The sequence below is a fragment of the Poromitra crassiceps genome (assembly GCF_964638095.1).
Source record: "Poromitra crassiceps genome assembly, chromosome: 22".
Lineage (NCBI taxonomy): Eukaryota > Metazoa > Chordata > Actinopteri > Beryciformes > Melamphaidae > Poromitra > Poromitra crassiceps.
This window is the reverse complement of record NC_139647.1, coordinates 25,030,151-25,044,907: the sequence shown is the minus strand read 5'-3', so window position 1 is coordinate 25,044,907 and position 14,757 is coordinate 25,030,151. Positions and strand designations below refer to the sequence as shown.

The 14,757-nt window shown below is 43.2% G+C and overlaps 1 pseudogene across 1 annotated transcript in view; it reads right to left on the bottom strand.

Moving 5' to 3' along the window:
- LOC310795921 (deoxynucleoside triphosphate triphosphohydrolase SAMHD1-like) overlaps positions 1-4,890 on the bottom strand; it is a 28,279-nt pseudogene extending 23,389 nt beyond the window's left edge. Inside the window, exons 1-5 of the transcript XR_014553970.1 lie at positions 4,631-4,890; positions 2,482-2,548; positions 2,196-2,265; positions 565-725; positions 128-243 (exon numbers count right to left, since the gene is read on the bottom strand). The product of XR_014553970.1 is annotated as a deoxynucleoside triphosphate triphosphohydrolase SAMHD1-like (transcript). The remainder of the gene's footprint in view (positions 1-127; positions 244-564; positions 726-2,195; positions 2,266-2,481; positions 2,549-4,630) is intronic.
- Positions 4,891-14,757: the final 9,867 nt, after the last annotated feature.

The window sequence follows — 14,757 nt, the reverse complement described above, 5'->3', positions numbered from 1 at the left end:
TTTCAGTTTTATTCTGACTCCCAACCACACCCAGTTATTAATGATCAGTTACATGAGATGAGTCATGGCATGGCACAGTGTGTGTGTGTGTGTGTGTGTGTGTGTGTGTGTGTGTTTCTTAACTCACCCAGGTCATGGCAGAGACCAGCGATCTGCACACAAAGGATGTCCCTGCGCGAGATGAGGAGTTCTGGCTGCCTGTCATTCAGTGCTTGTACAAGCCGTCCTGCTAGGTGTCCCACCCTGCAGCAGGGCATCAACAACAGAACAACCCCTTTCACAACCACTGTGTGACCATCCTGCTGCTACCCACCTGGAACTAACACATCATGAGCTTTTGATGCATCAGAGTTGACAATTTAGTCTGCTATCAGGCTAAAAACTTTATATTTTGCATTGATGACTCTGTTGACTGTTCTTTACATGTTTTCAAAGTTTCAAAGTTTTATTGTTCTTATTGTGTGTGTTTTACTGCACCCTGTCTGCAAACCAAACTTCCCCAATAGTAAACATTTTGAATCCACACACACACACACACACATCTGAAAACACACACAGACATACCCAATGGAGTGTTCAAAGCGGTTGTGAGATGCACCAGGGAAGACATAGTAGGTTCCTCCCAGCTGCTTGATGTTTCGTAGTCTTTGGAACTGGGGTGTGTCTATGATTCGGATGAGAAGTGGGTGTATCTCCACATGCCCATGGATGGGATCATTAAACACCTGGTAGAAAACAGCACACCAAACAGCTAGGATTAGAAAAATATACACACGTATTGTATTATTTATCAGCTAAGAGACTGTTAGTTAAAAACAAATCTGTGCCTGTCTTTCGGGAGGCAGGGAGGCCGTCTTTACCTCTTGTAGTGTGACATATTCAAAGACCAGCGTCTTGGCATCTGGGATGCCTCACAACACCCAAATGAAAAGTCTATCATGCCAGTCTCTTTTTGGTATTGTCACAGTTGGTTAATATGATGGTTGCTGGTTACCCCTGTTGTGTGATTTATGGCATCGCGTGAGGCTGTCATAGGAAAGTGGGAGTTGACTTGAAGGGGTGTCTCTCGGCCACTCCAACCAAGGAAGACATGTTGTCTCCCCCGCCTCCTGTTCTCTCTATTCTCTTTATTCCTTTATTTTCACGTATGGGTGTGAGTGTGTGTGAGATACTTTTCTGTTAGCGTCTAAACTAATGAACGGAAGCTGGTTGTAGCTAGCTTCCACACCCCGGCTTGGGCTATCCAGTAAAGCACGAGCCGTCTGCCTCGGCCGGCCTGCTGTCTGCGCCCTACGCCTGTGCCGGGTAAGTCAACCTCCCTTTCACAAACTTTCCATCTGGCAGCCTTGTGGGTCTTTGGTTCTGCCGTGGTATGTTGCGGGTCCAGTTCATCTAGACACGAGCCTATCTCTTTTTAGAACCGAAACCGTGACAGTATCGTCTCGCATAGTTTGTCTTCCTGGCCAGGAACCAACTCATTCGTTGCACAACCACACCTGTGCCAGGTAAGTCAACCTCCCTTTCACAAACTTTCCATCTGGCAGCCTTGTGGTTATTTCCTTCTGCCGTGGTATGTTGCGGGTCCAGTTCATCTAGACACGAGCCTATCTATTTTTAGAACCGAACCCGTGACAGTATCGTCTCGCATAGTTTGTCTTCCTGGCCAGGAATCAACTCATTCGTTGCACAACCACTGCAATACCCTAACATTTAAATTGAGGTCATTCCTCATAGTGGTTTTATTTTGGAATGAAGTTTCTATGTGTGTGGAGTGGACTCCTGATTCAACATCGTCCTCGGCAACCTGGGAAATCCACACGATAGTCCCTACCAACTCCAAGGGTGTTGTTTTAGAGCTCACTGTTCAATATCACTGGAAGGGGCAAGCAAAGATGAGGGGATGATGAAACTAGTGTTTCATCATTCATCTTATTCTACCTCTCTTCCCCCTTTTTCCAGCCTGCTGACTTAACTTGACTGTAGAGTGAGAGTAGACAAGGACAAAAACAATAACAGCAAGCAAAAAAGAAACCATAATGGATGGTACTGTAGGTGGCTGTGATGGTCCTTTACTGACCCTGGTATGTCTTGACCTTCCCTTGCTGTTTATCCTACACACCTTTCTTCTTTTAAATAGTCAGTCTCTGTTATCACCACATCCTTCAACATGAGTTATTTTGAAGAACATTGTATACCTTTGGCTCCGCTGCTCTCTGCCAGAGCTTCCTGAGACTGTATAGGAGTTGCAGACGGACACCACGGGGCCTAGGGAGAGAGAGAAAAGCAGTGTAAGAGAAAGTGGACTGTGAAACATCAAAGGGGGCTGTGGGTTTTGCTTGACTGCCTGCCATTCTGGTCAACCATTATAGTGATACCACACCAAGGGGCATTGGCTTTGAATGAAACCCCCTTTGGTTAGGCAGGAATCAGGATTCGTATGTTTTCTTAGACATCCGACACCAGGACAAATGACACACTTACTCTATGCCAATCTTCTCCAACTGTGTCTCGGAGAGATCCTGCAGATCGACACCAGTTATTTTTTTCTCTGGACACAGGAGGAAACACAATGTTGTTGGCATTTCATAGTTCTCCTGTATCTCAGGGAATAGAGCAACACAACACTGTTAGGGTTAGGCGTTTGGTACTTGTGGTATTGCAGAGCACTTTGGATAAAAGCGTCCCCCAAATGGCACGTTAAATTATGTTTATTGATTGTGCGTAGCTAGATTTAGCTAGACACCCTCTCTGTAAAGTCCTCTGAGACATGCTTGTGAATTAGGGCTATACAAATCAACTTGGCGTGACGCGTGTAACTTAACGTAGACACTACAGTCCCTCCAGGAAATTGCGATTTTGCGATCGCAATAATTAATGCAAATTCAACCAAACTCCGCGATATTTGCGGGGCTTGCAATTTTTCAAAATTCCCGCAATTTTGCCACAAAAAGTTAGTAAAATGCCGCATCTATTCTTTACCTGGGTTTGAGATATGTGTGCACTGTCATCTTGCCTGGTTGCTGTGGGAACGAGGGACAACAATAGGAAGTGACGAGAGTATGGGACATAACGTAACACGTCATCGCATTGTGATGAGGAGGGCAAACCCCTCACATTTACCAACAAAAATAACCGCAAAACAATTTCCAAATGTTTTGCATAAAAGTGGAGGCAAACTATTTTGCACTCCCTGCAACACTGTCGTGGAGGAACACAAACGGAAATCGTCACTGGACAGCTACTTTGCTAGCGCGAAGCATTTGAGACCCACACACACACACACACACACAGGTGGCATATTTAGCTTAGCCTAGGTAAACCCAGCCCCCACGTGACCTGCTCTCTCAGTTCCCAGTCACTAGTGACTGAGAACAGGTCTGAGAGCAGGTCACTGGGGGCTGGGTTTACCCAGGCTATATTTAGCTTAGGGTCTAGTTGTTTGAATATTTAACAAGGAACAAGGAACAAGGAACAAGGAACAAGGAACAAGGAACAAGGAAGGGATGAGGAGGACAGGGAAGGCATGCCGGTCTATAAACAAATCATAACGGAACTGAAAAGGCAAAGAACACTGGACAGAACAAAGAGACCCACACCCTGGCACCTGCTCACCTTCTAACAGACTTCTTATTTTTGATAACTATTCCTTTCTACTGTTTATAAAAAATAAATAAAAAAAATGTATTTACTGTAAATGTTTGTAACCCCTTATTGAATAATTGAATAAAGTATATTTAAAAAGGAAGGCATGCCAGCTCGCCCCCCCCCTTGCTTCGCGGGCTCAAGGGCCGCTCTCAAGCTCGCCTTTTTACCTGTCTCGCCCCCAAATGGTGGAACGAGCTCCCCCCCATGGTCAGGACATCAGAATCTCTCCCCATCTTCCACAATCGGCTAAAAACTCATCTCTTTTCTCTCCATTTTACCTCCCCCTAACCTTCTTCAACTCCCTTATATGCTGCCCACGGACTGTCAACTGTTTTTGGTTCTTTATTTTATTTATCTTTTTCATTATCTCTGCTTTCCACTATGTATGTTACATGATCTATGCTTGTTTTTTATCCCTCTGTACGTCGCTTTGGAGAAAGGCGTCTGCCAAATGAAATAAAGTAAAGTAAAGTAAAGAGGAAATAAGGATAAGAGGAAATATATAAAGCACTAAGCAAAAGGTATGAGAAAAGGCAAAGTGATAATAGCATTATTGAGGATGAGGAAGAAAGGAGAAGAGAAATGATGAAGGGAGGAAAAGAAAAAATGTAATTAAAAATTAAAAAATTAAATCGAATTGTTTTCCTCATGCCGCAATTTTTGCCAGTTCCCGCAATTTTACAGCAGAAAATCACATAAAATGTTGCAAATTGCATCGCAAATTTTGAGAAAAGCCGCCGCAAAATCAAGCATCTACAGCTTGCAACTGTGTACGTTTTGACAACAGCTGTAACAAGAACATGAACTAGCTAACAAGCTATTAGTTAGCAAGTCACACAAATAAACATGGACAGGTGGACGTTAACCGAGCTAGCAGCTGTCCAAAAGGAGAAGAGACTGGACTAGTCAGGCTAACGTTAGCTGTAAGAAGAAAATACATTTAAACAGATCAAACTGTATAAACCAAAACCATAATAAGACAGACTTCTAAATGTGTCTGCCCATTCCTCGAGTCCTTGTTGTCGCTGCAGGTATTGGCACGTTTCCTCCACTCCCCATCTCATGAAGTCCTCTTCGTGCTCTCGGACCACAGACACTCTCTTCTCTGGGGTTTTGAAAGTGTCAGCAGTGGATGGATCTTGCTCTAATTGGCGCTTTCGGTTCGCCATGTTGAGCAGACAAAAAGCAGTAGATAGAGTGGAGGCCCACAAATGAAATGTCACGGGAGCAGTTTCAGCTGATCAGTTCAGACATGCACACAAGACAAGACACCCAGGCAGTGAAAAATGCCGGGTTTTTGTTTCTCTCCCTCTCACTCTGTTGTCTGTAGTCAAGAGCCTCTGTTGTCTGTAGTCAAGAGCCCCAGAATCACAATAGAACTTCCGGTTACAGCCTTCAGAATACAATTCTTTGGTTTAACGCTAGTTCTTTTTAAAGTAATAACATCATTCATACAGAAGTGGGAACAACACTTAATGAGGATAATATCGGGTCTGTTTTCCCCCTCAAAGCACACCTGATTGTTCTAGTTGTCAGACTAAACCTCCACCACCGATATGCCCTGACAACTAGAGCGGTTTATTTTCCAAAGGAAACCACATAACTTCCTTCCAACTATCTCCAACTTCATGCAGCTTTTTTCTGACTTTGGGTTTGGTTGACAGCTAAAGGGCGGAGCTATGGCTCTGGGCGGAGCCAAATATATTCAGAGCAAATGAGATACCTTCATTCGCCCGGGATCGTCTCTCTCTTTCTTCTTGGGCAATTCATGGCATAGGAGTTGAAATCATGTAGCCTAATCTCTCACTGACCCTTTTAACCTATTGACGTTTCACTGTCACTGTCACTTACTTTTCACCCATGTGTGAGAGGAGAGGAGGAAAACCCCATGACAGTTTTTTGATTGGCCTGTTTGTTTTTTTACTTTAAATAATATCATCATCAGTATATAAATGGGAGCTAGCAGGGCTCTGTTTCTGTCTGTCCCATGTCCCACTGTGATGTCATAAATGACATCATCAGTGATGTCATAAATCCCACTGTGACATCATCAGTGATGTCATAAACCACTGTGACATCATCAGTGATGTAATAAACCACAGATGACCACGGGAGAGACTGAGGGAGAGAGAAGAGAGAGAGGGGCAGAGAGACTGAGGGAGAGAGAGGAGAGGAGGAGAGAGAGGAGAGGGAGAGAGGGGGGAGAGACTGAGGGAGAGAGAGGGGGAGAGAGACTGAGGGAGACATGCGCCAATAGGGCAGGCCAGGCCACACAGCAGCCGAGCTGCGGGCAAGGCCACGCAGCGGCCGAGCTGCGAATGCGAGCTGCAGGGCCAGCTTGGCGAGCTGCAGGACGGGTGAGGCCGCGCAGCGGGCAAGGTAGCAAGCCCGGGTAGCGGGCAAGCCTAGGGATCGAGCGCGTATGCGCGCTCGATCTGTCAATCCCAAAAGCTGGATTGACAATCATGGCTGCGTTTCTTGATTAGAACTGGGAGGTGGACTATTTCTCTGGCCTTTTGACAGCAGAAACGGTTGCTGAGCTTTGTGGGTCCAGATCACTGGCATAATTCTCTTTTACAGGGAACCAGTTAGAACAAATAGCCACAAGATGGCAATGTTGTTCAATACTCTGTTTGTTTTTAGGGTTAGCAATGGGCCATGATGACCCATGGGCAACATGTTGGACTGCTTAGGTCATACGCAGCAATGTGGCAACATTTAAACTTCCACTGTGCACTTTGTCTCTTTATGCACTTTATGCCTCTTGTAGCAATATTTAAACTCCTCTGTGCACAATATGCCTCTGCATTTTATGCCTCTTTTATCATGATTTTATGACTATGATTTTAGGATGTAAATCGTAATATACGATTTTATTTCGTATGCTTCTTACTATTACTCCTGATGCAGTGTTGGTGTAGTCTGTGCTCTGTTTTAATTAGTTTTTGTATCTCGTATGTAAATGTGTGTATGATCTGATCTGTAACTTGCTGCCTTCTTGGCCAGGTCGCAATTGTAAAAGAGATTTCGTATCTCAATTTGTTTTACCTGGTTAAATAAAGGTTATAATAATAATACATGGGCAACATACGGCCCGGGCGCCCCCTGTGTGGCCCGCGATGGAATTGCAAAAAAAAAAAAAAAAACGTTTTTTTTGTTTTTTTTTTACAGTGCACCTGAACGCAACATGCAAGATACCCGCTGAATAAGTGTCCAAATGTTCATGTCATTCTGGCCAATACTCTTCTGTTATAGCATTTCAGTCTGGAGTCTGGAATATGGAATATCTTTCAATAATATTTATGACTAAAAGGCTAAAAGTAATCTCATGTGTAAGAAATGACTGTTCTACATTGAAGTAGAAATTTAAATAATGAACTTGTTGATTTTGGATTTATTTAGCTTCAAGAGTGCATTTTTGTTCTTGTGTGACCCTCAACACAGGCTTTGAGAATCCCGGGCCACTTACTGATACTTATGCTTAAATTAACCCACTCATATTCTGGTTTATTTCAAGAAAAACATTTCGGCTAGTGGAAATTCGAATTGGCTGGTAACTTTAAATCTAGCAGCCATATTGGCAGGTGGTGAAAAAAGTTAATTTCAAGCCCTGCAGGGAGAGAGTGTGGTGACATAGGAGTGAGTGAGAAAAGGATCAAATATTGGTGGTTAAGACTGAATAATGACATCACAACTGTTAATTTAAAATGAGTTATTCCTCTAAACCTGACTTCAAATGCCCAAATTTTTTCGTGCTGGCGCCGTTCAGCCCTCAGCAAAACCTGGTAGCGAGGACATTTTTTTGTGGCCCTCTCTATCATCAAAGTTGCCCATCCATGGGTTATGGCATGACAATATTTGTTCGGCCCCCGGCAACAATCTGGGTTTCTCATGTGTGGCCCCCCATGAAAAATAGTTGCCCACCCCTGGCTTAGGTGATAAAGGGATTAAAAATTCAGGTTTTGCAAAGGAATATAAAGCAATGCTCAATATTAAATCCAGCTCACTGCCACCACTTTTCATACAAAGGCCTTTGTTTTTGAAAGTATTGCCATATTTTTCAGGCGCAAGCACGGCCAATGTCAGAGAACCAAACAGAGAGCTAGCTTAGTGACAGTTTTGTCAACAGCATGCGTCAAATTAAGATGTATTCTATTAACTCTTGGCTAAATATAACTTTAATGACATGGGGAACACAATGTAAAATCTCCATTAAATACATGTTCTATTAAATGGCAAGACATTAGTCTCTTTATACAATTTTACTGTCTACAAGACCATTCATCAGCATTTTACAAGATTCTTCCAGCCCTCTATTATTAAATCCTGTTAAAAGTAAGCTATTAGGAGGTACGGTGGTGCAGTGGTAAGCACTATCGCCTCACAGCTCGAAGGTCGTGGGTTCGATTCCCACCTGGGGACGAAAGTAAGCTATTATTTGCCAGATTTGAGTAAGAATTTATAACAATACATAATTTATTACATGTTAATATATTGGATGGACACATATCAATTGTGTACCATGGACACAGATGTGCCTTAGCTCCTCCTACTCCAAAAAATAACTACAAGAATGTGCTGTGATGTGGGATCTGCTGGACCTTGAACTTAGTTAAAAGACTTCACAAGTTGCTAGTCTGTTGTCCCTCAGCAGTGACCTCTAGTTCCCACTACATGGACACTCTCTTTCACCGTGGAGCTCAAACAACCACGTGTGTTAAAACAAAGGCTTGGCTTTAACAGTCAGGGATCATTGTACAGTAACCTGAACCTAAATCATTTCAACACTGTGGGCCTCCTGTCAATCAAATATTAGCCAGGCACTTTCCATGTTCCCCCAAAGCAGCATGGACTGCATCATGGCCGAGAAGATGCTGAACTATTCCAAGTATCTGCAATAATTAGGCTACTACCGGTAACTCAAACCAGGGGAAAAGGTTTAGAGCTAAATCCCACATGCCAATAGGCTTTTCTTTAACTGTTCCCTCACGTGTGGACAAAACAACAAGCATACTTTAGAGTATAAGCAAAATAAGCCCCCAGGCCTCTCAGATCTTAGGCTGCTTATGGCTCAGGCAGTTGGGGAACAGAACAGAATCATTAGGACAGTGAAATCTTTTGTATGGGAAGTGTGCAGCCTATCTGCTCATTCACTGGTGCTCTTACTATTATAGGGCATTCCCCAAATGTTTGAGTATTGATAATATAATATCATTAATCCCTTTTGGATTTGTTTTTCTTCCTGTTCAGTCATCCATTTCAACCTGATACATTTAATTTAGAAGAGACTGAAATTAAACTACGGTATTCTCTATTTCACAAGTAAAAAAAAAAAGCAAAAATTAGGAAAAATGGAAAATAATAAACGTGATTATTATACATTTTTATAGCAGAAATATGCCCCTCCCCCACTATTCTATAATCATCTTATGCCCCCCCCCTCCTATACAATAGACATTAATCCTCATAGGGAAGAGATGCATTGTAACAAATTTAGCCATAGGCTAATTTCCATCTGGAGTCCCTGGGCAGGTGGATTCAGAAGCCATTCAGAGTTAAGAAAACACAATAAACTACATAAAGTGAAAACATGCAATGTCTATAGCTGCATGCATAGGTTAGCACAAGAGATCACAAGATAAAATAATATGGACAATAAAGTAAAAGAAATATATTAAAAAAAAAATCCAGATACCAGACAGCAGCAGGCAACAGACATCGAATATAAAATACATACATGTCATGCATACATCTATACAGATGCCAAAAAGAAAACACCACACACACACACACACACACACACACACACACACACACACACACACACACACACACACACACACACACACACACACACACACACACACCCTCTTAATGTTTTGGTTGCACCTGTGTTTAATTATACAGTCAAAGGTTCTCAAATGGGGGTCTGCGGACCCCCAGGGTTCCTTGAGGGGGTTCCAGGGGGTCCCCTCCCCAGCCAAAAGAAGGTTAATTTATTTCCGCTATAATTCCATTCATAAGTAACACAATGACTATTTTGGTCATGGGTTTTATATATTTTGGTAATGAAACATCTAAAAGCATCCATCTTATTATCATATGGGGGACAAAATCCTATCAAATGGGGGTCCGTGGTGTAATTTTTGTCAGTTTAGGGGTCCTTCATGTGAAAACATTTGAGAAGCACTGGTCTGGCTTTTAGACACAAAATGGCTGCCGTGGAAAAGTCAATGGAGTGGCACAGGAATGAGTTAGCATCGCCTGGTTCCTTCATCTGGAAGTCAATGGGATTTTTGTATTGGGGATTTTGGTTAGATGCCTGAAAGAAGGTCTGTGGTTAACAACGTTTATGAAACTGAGACCTTTTGTGTTCAGCAAGATAATGTTCACAAATTGGGGGGCGGGGAAGAAGAAAAAGATATTTGAAGCATTTTCTGGCTATCGCAATTTTGGAGGATTGCATTTACGCTTCAAAAATCATAAAAGTGGTGTTCAACACAAAGGTCTCAGTTTCATACACTGGTGCCCAGGGCACACCAATCAAACAATCTAGAACAAACACATTCAAACACAGATGTTTGTTCGGTGTGCCATGGCTGTCTGTCCTTGTTTGGAGATGTTTGGTCAGATTTCACATGTTCAACCCTTGTTTGTCTGTGTTTAGCCCATGGTACACCAACCAAACATTCTCCAACATCCGTTGGCAGTTGTTGGACAATGTTTTATTGGTGTGCCATGGACTTGAAGTGCAGTAGTGGCGACTGCACTAGTGTGTGTGTATATGGTACCCTGGCTCTGCAGCTGGTCCAGGTCCAGGTATTTGCTGGGTGTGGGGTTGAAGCCGAGCGCCTCCTCTCTCTCCTTCTCCTGCCACCTCTGCTGCTCCTCCTCCCTGGCTCTCCTCAGCACCTCCTCCTGCAGCTCGTCCAGCTCGCTGCGGCCCGTGCCCGCTGCCACACACACACACACACACACACACACACACACACACACACACACACACACACACACACACACACACACACACACACACACACACACACACACTATAGAGATGAGTAAGAGATATACCCACCAAAGCTCTGTCTGTCTGTCTGTCTGTCTGTCTGTCTGTCTGGACCTGAATGGTGATTAATAATCATAAACTGAGGATTGCATCTAGAAAAGGTGGGCAGTATATAATATACAGTAGTATATATAAGCAGTATATATAAGCAGTATATATAAGCAGTATATAATATACAGTAGATTTACAGAACAGAGTTTGGATTTTCAAATGACTTTTTTTTACGCTTCACTAAGTTGAGTCTACGTTAGAGATGAACTTTTATGACATCCTAATCCTTCTGCATGTATGCATAAACCATCCGCCCTCCCTCCATCCATCCCAGCAAATTATTTCCTGCTATTTATAGTTGGGTACTAATGATGAAACGATGTGACTAATTTCATATCACGATTATAGTGGCCAAAATTATCACCGTCATCAGTATTATAACGGTATTGTTAAAATGTGCTGAAAATGTTCAAAGAGTACTAATACACTCAGTGAAATCATTTCACCAAGGCTGCGCGTTTGCATCTGGGAGACAGTTGCCAACTTAGGTTGATGATGGACAGTATTTATCATGTTTTTCAAAGCCCTGTAATCACGGTACCACAGTTTTAATGATAATGAACAAGCTTGGAAATGGCATTCGTGAGGTCACAGTGACCTTGACCTTTGACCACCAAAATTTAATCAGTTCATCCTTGAGTCCAAGTGGACGTTTGAGCCAAATTCTAAGAAAACTCCGTCAAGGCGTTCCTGAGATATCGCATTAATGAGCTAGAAAATGGTGTTCATGAGGTCACAGTGACCTTGAAGTGTTACCTTCAACGCCCAAAATCAAATCCTTGAGTCCAAGTCGACGTTTGAGGCAAATTGGAAGACACACACACACACACACAAACACTCAATAGACACTACATACGCCTATACACACACACACTCGCTGTGCCGTACCCAAATTCCCCCTGCACTCGTGCAGCAGAGCTCCACTGCTCCTCGCCCGCACGCTCCTCCAGGCCGGCCCCGAGGAAGAGGAGGAGGAAGGCTTCTTCATCACACACTCCCTGCAGAGAGAGAGAGAGGAGAGAAGAGAAGAGGGCAATATCATCTTTACATAACTGATGGACAGAGCTGCCTGTGCTTTTTAGAGGCAGTGGCAACAAAACAATATTTCAACTATAGTTTTTATTGTTTCCTTTGCAGATATTCAAACGTCAGTCCAGTTCAATTTACAATTTGGTATACACTCACAAAGAAACAACAAAACAAAAAACACAGTCCGTAAAATAGTATACAAATAAAAATAAACAACATGTGCAAACCAGATATAAGTTGTAATGTTGCATTATCGGTCTATATTACAACAGCATCCAACTATAGACAAACATTTTGTTAGACAAACAAAAAACACAACAGCCTGCATACTTGATCTGAACTGAAAGGAAACCATTTTCTCCCAAACCAAGAACTCAACCCCCTCCCACCAGTCAAACATGTTGCACTATAGGTTTGGTTTTAAATTATTGGTGTGTCAGATTTGTCAGATTTTACTCTTCCCTGATCTGAGATAGAAATGGGTCCCAGATTTCTGTATAGGTGTCCAGCTTCCCATTTATTTTGTAAATCAATCTTTGGGACGAGGCGGTTTCAGATAGGGGTCAGAATAAGTTGGGTTAACAAAACAATATTGACCTTTTGGTGTTTTCTGTAAGAAAACTAACATTCAGTCAGGAACACTCTCGTCATAGATTTATCCATTTCTTGCAAGTAGTAGTAGTAGTAGTAGTAGTACTTTATTGGCATAATTAATTACCAATTTACAGGTTAAAAAGCAGACGTCGACACAAGTTAAAATTCAAAACAGCACATAACTAAAATAGAACTTCAGGCATAGACAAAAGCAAACTAAATCAACAGGACATGTTATGGGATAATATGTTGGTTCAGGAGTCTAGTCAGATATGGTATGGGAGAGTTCTGATGGCGGCGTGTTTTTGTGAGGGGATTGTTCAGTTTATGACAGTTCCGGGTTATACGGCAAGAGATCTGCAGACGTGTTGGGGGTAGCCAGTTGGCGAATTGGGAGGTTTTGGGCTCACGTCGGGAAGCCAGGTCAGTGAGCCCTAGCTTTAACAGGGCGGTTGGGTAGTGGTCATAGTTGGGGCCGAGGATGATGCGACAGGCCCTCTTCTGTACCCGCTCCAATTGGGATGAAAGAGCTTGTGTGATGCCAGCATTCCAGATGGGGGCAGCATACTCCAGTAAAGGTCGTACATATCCAAGGTATATGGTTAGAAGGTCATCAGTGGAGACAGAAAAACGCCTGAGGCGCTTCAAGAAGAACAATTTCCTATTTGCATTTGATGTTATGGCATCCACCTGGCTGTTCCAGCGAAGGTCATTCTGAATGATGAGGCCAAGGATTTTGAGTTTAGGGACAGCTTTAAGAACAGTGTTGTTGATGGAGAGCGGTGGAGGTGAAGGTGGGTTTCTGCTGAATGTTATATGCATGACCAGACATTTCTTCTCATTGAGAAGCATGTCATTGGAGGTTGTCCATCTATGGAGATTGTCAAGTTGGCTTTGTAATTGTGATGGTTGCATGTGTTTTCTAGCTTCCAGCAGGTTCATGTCGTCTACATACTTCCATACAGGGCAGGTGGAGTCCTGGGCAGCATCGTCAATAAGCGCCAGGAAGAGTACTGCTCCCAGCAATGTCCCTTGGGCAACACCACATGAAAGATGCTCCCATTCAGATAGTGCACCCTGGTAGCGGACCCTCTGCCTTCTGTCAGAGATGAAATTACAGAGCCATAGGGCTAGTTCAGGTCTTAGTCCCATTGCAAGTATTTTACTGGTGGCTATGCTATGGTTAACTCTGTCGAAAGCCTTGCTAAAGTCTGTAGCTACGAGGGAGCAGATTGAGCTATAGCCTGGTCAGTGTTTTACAGACTATGTATGAGGCTGACAAGAGCATGTGTGGTAGACCGACCCTTAAGGCTGCCAAACTGTCTGGAATCAAATGTAATGTCCTTTAAAATCCACTGGAGGGCAATTTTTTCTGCTATCTTGGCAAACTGAGATGTCAGTGATATTGGTCTTAATTGGTCTATGTGGGCAGGGCGTGATTTGGGTATTGGGATGACCTCAGCTTCACGCCACTGTTTAGGAACCTTCCCCTCACTGAAAGAGCAGCAACAAATGAAAATAGTTATGTTTGACACTGATGGCTCTGCTCTTTACAGAAGATGCTCCCTAGATTAGCCAAGCAGCATGCTAAGCTAATCAGGTAGCACAATGCAGAATCCCCCCATGGGTAAACAAGAGTGAGCCCAAAGCAAGAATACATGTTTGACCTTTGAGCCATGCAGACTCTGAACTAGAAAGCTGGAGGCTGGGGTGATGGAGCTTTGCAGCAGAGAGCAGCAGTGATGTGTGTGGCAGCATTAGAGTAGCAAAGACCAGTGTAGAAGACAGCCATATTTAAACGGACCGCCTTGTTGTGAGAAGGGATGTGATTGGTGTGATGATTAAACACTGATCCAATCAACGGGCTGTCAGCTGATTACAGTCGGGGGGGTATAGCCTAGGACTACCATGTCCTGGATGAACCAACGCGTATCTTTATTCCTTCTTGGTGCATTAACATACCTTTCATTTGTGCGGCACATCCTCCATTTTCTTTTCTCTCTCTGGCACCTGTAGTGTTGATTTGACATCATTGGCATTTGATCACCATGAATGTCTTCATGATTGACAGTGTAACGGCCCTGTGTTCGGCTCGCTGACTGCTCTGCTCATCAGATCATGTGAGGAGGCATCACTCTGCTCACAATATAAATTTATCTATTTTTTCTACACAGTAATATACATCCATTGTTGTTTCGCCCAACAAGTCCTGCATCAGAATGTAAGGCATTATACAATCAGCAGAATGTTTGTTGTTGTTGTTGTTGCAGAACAGGTACTTACAAGAGGCTACCTAATTTAGGGCCAGAGTGACACCTCTTCACTTGATCTATGCAGCTTTGTTTTTGGCTGCAGTTTGACTCACTGTG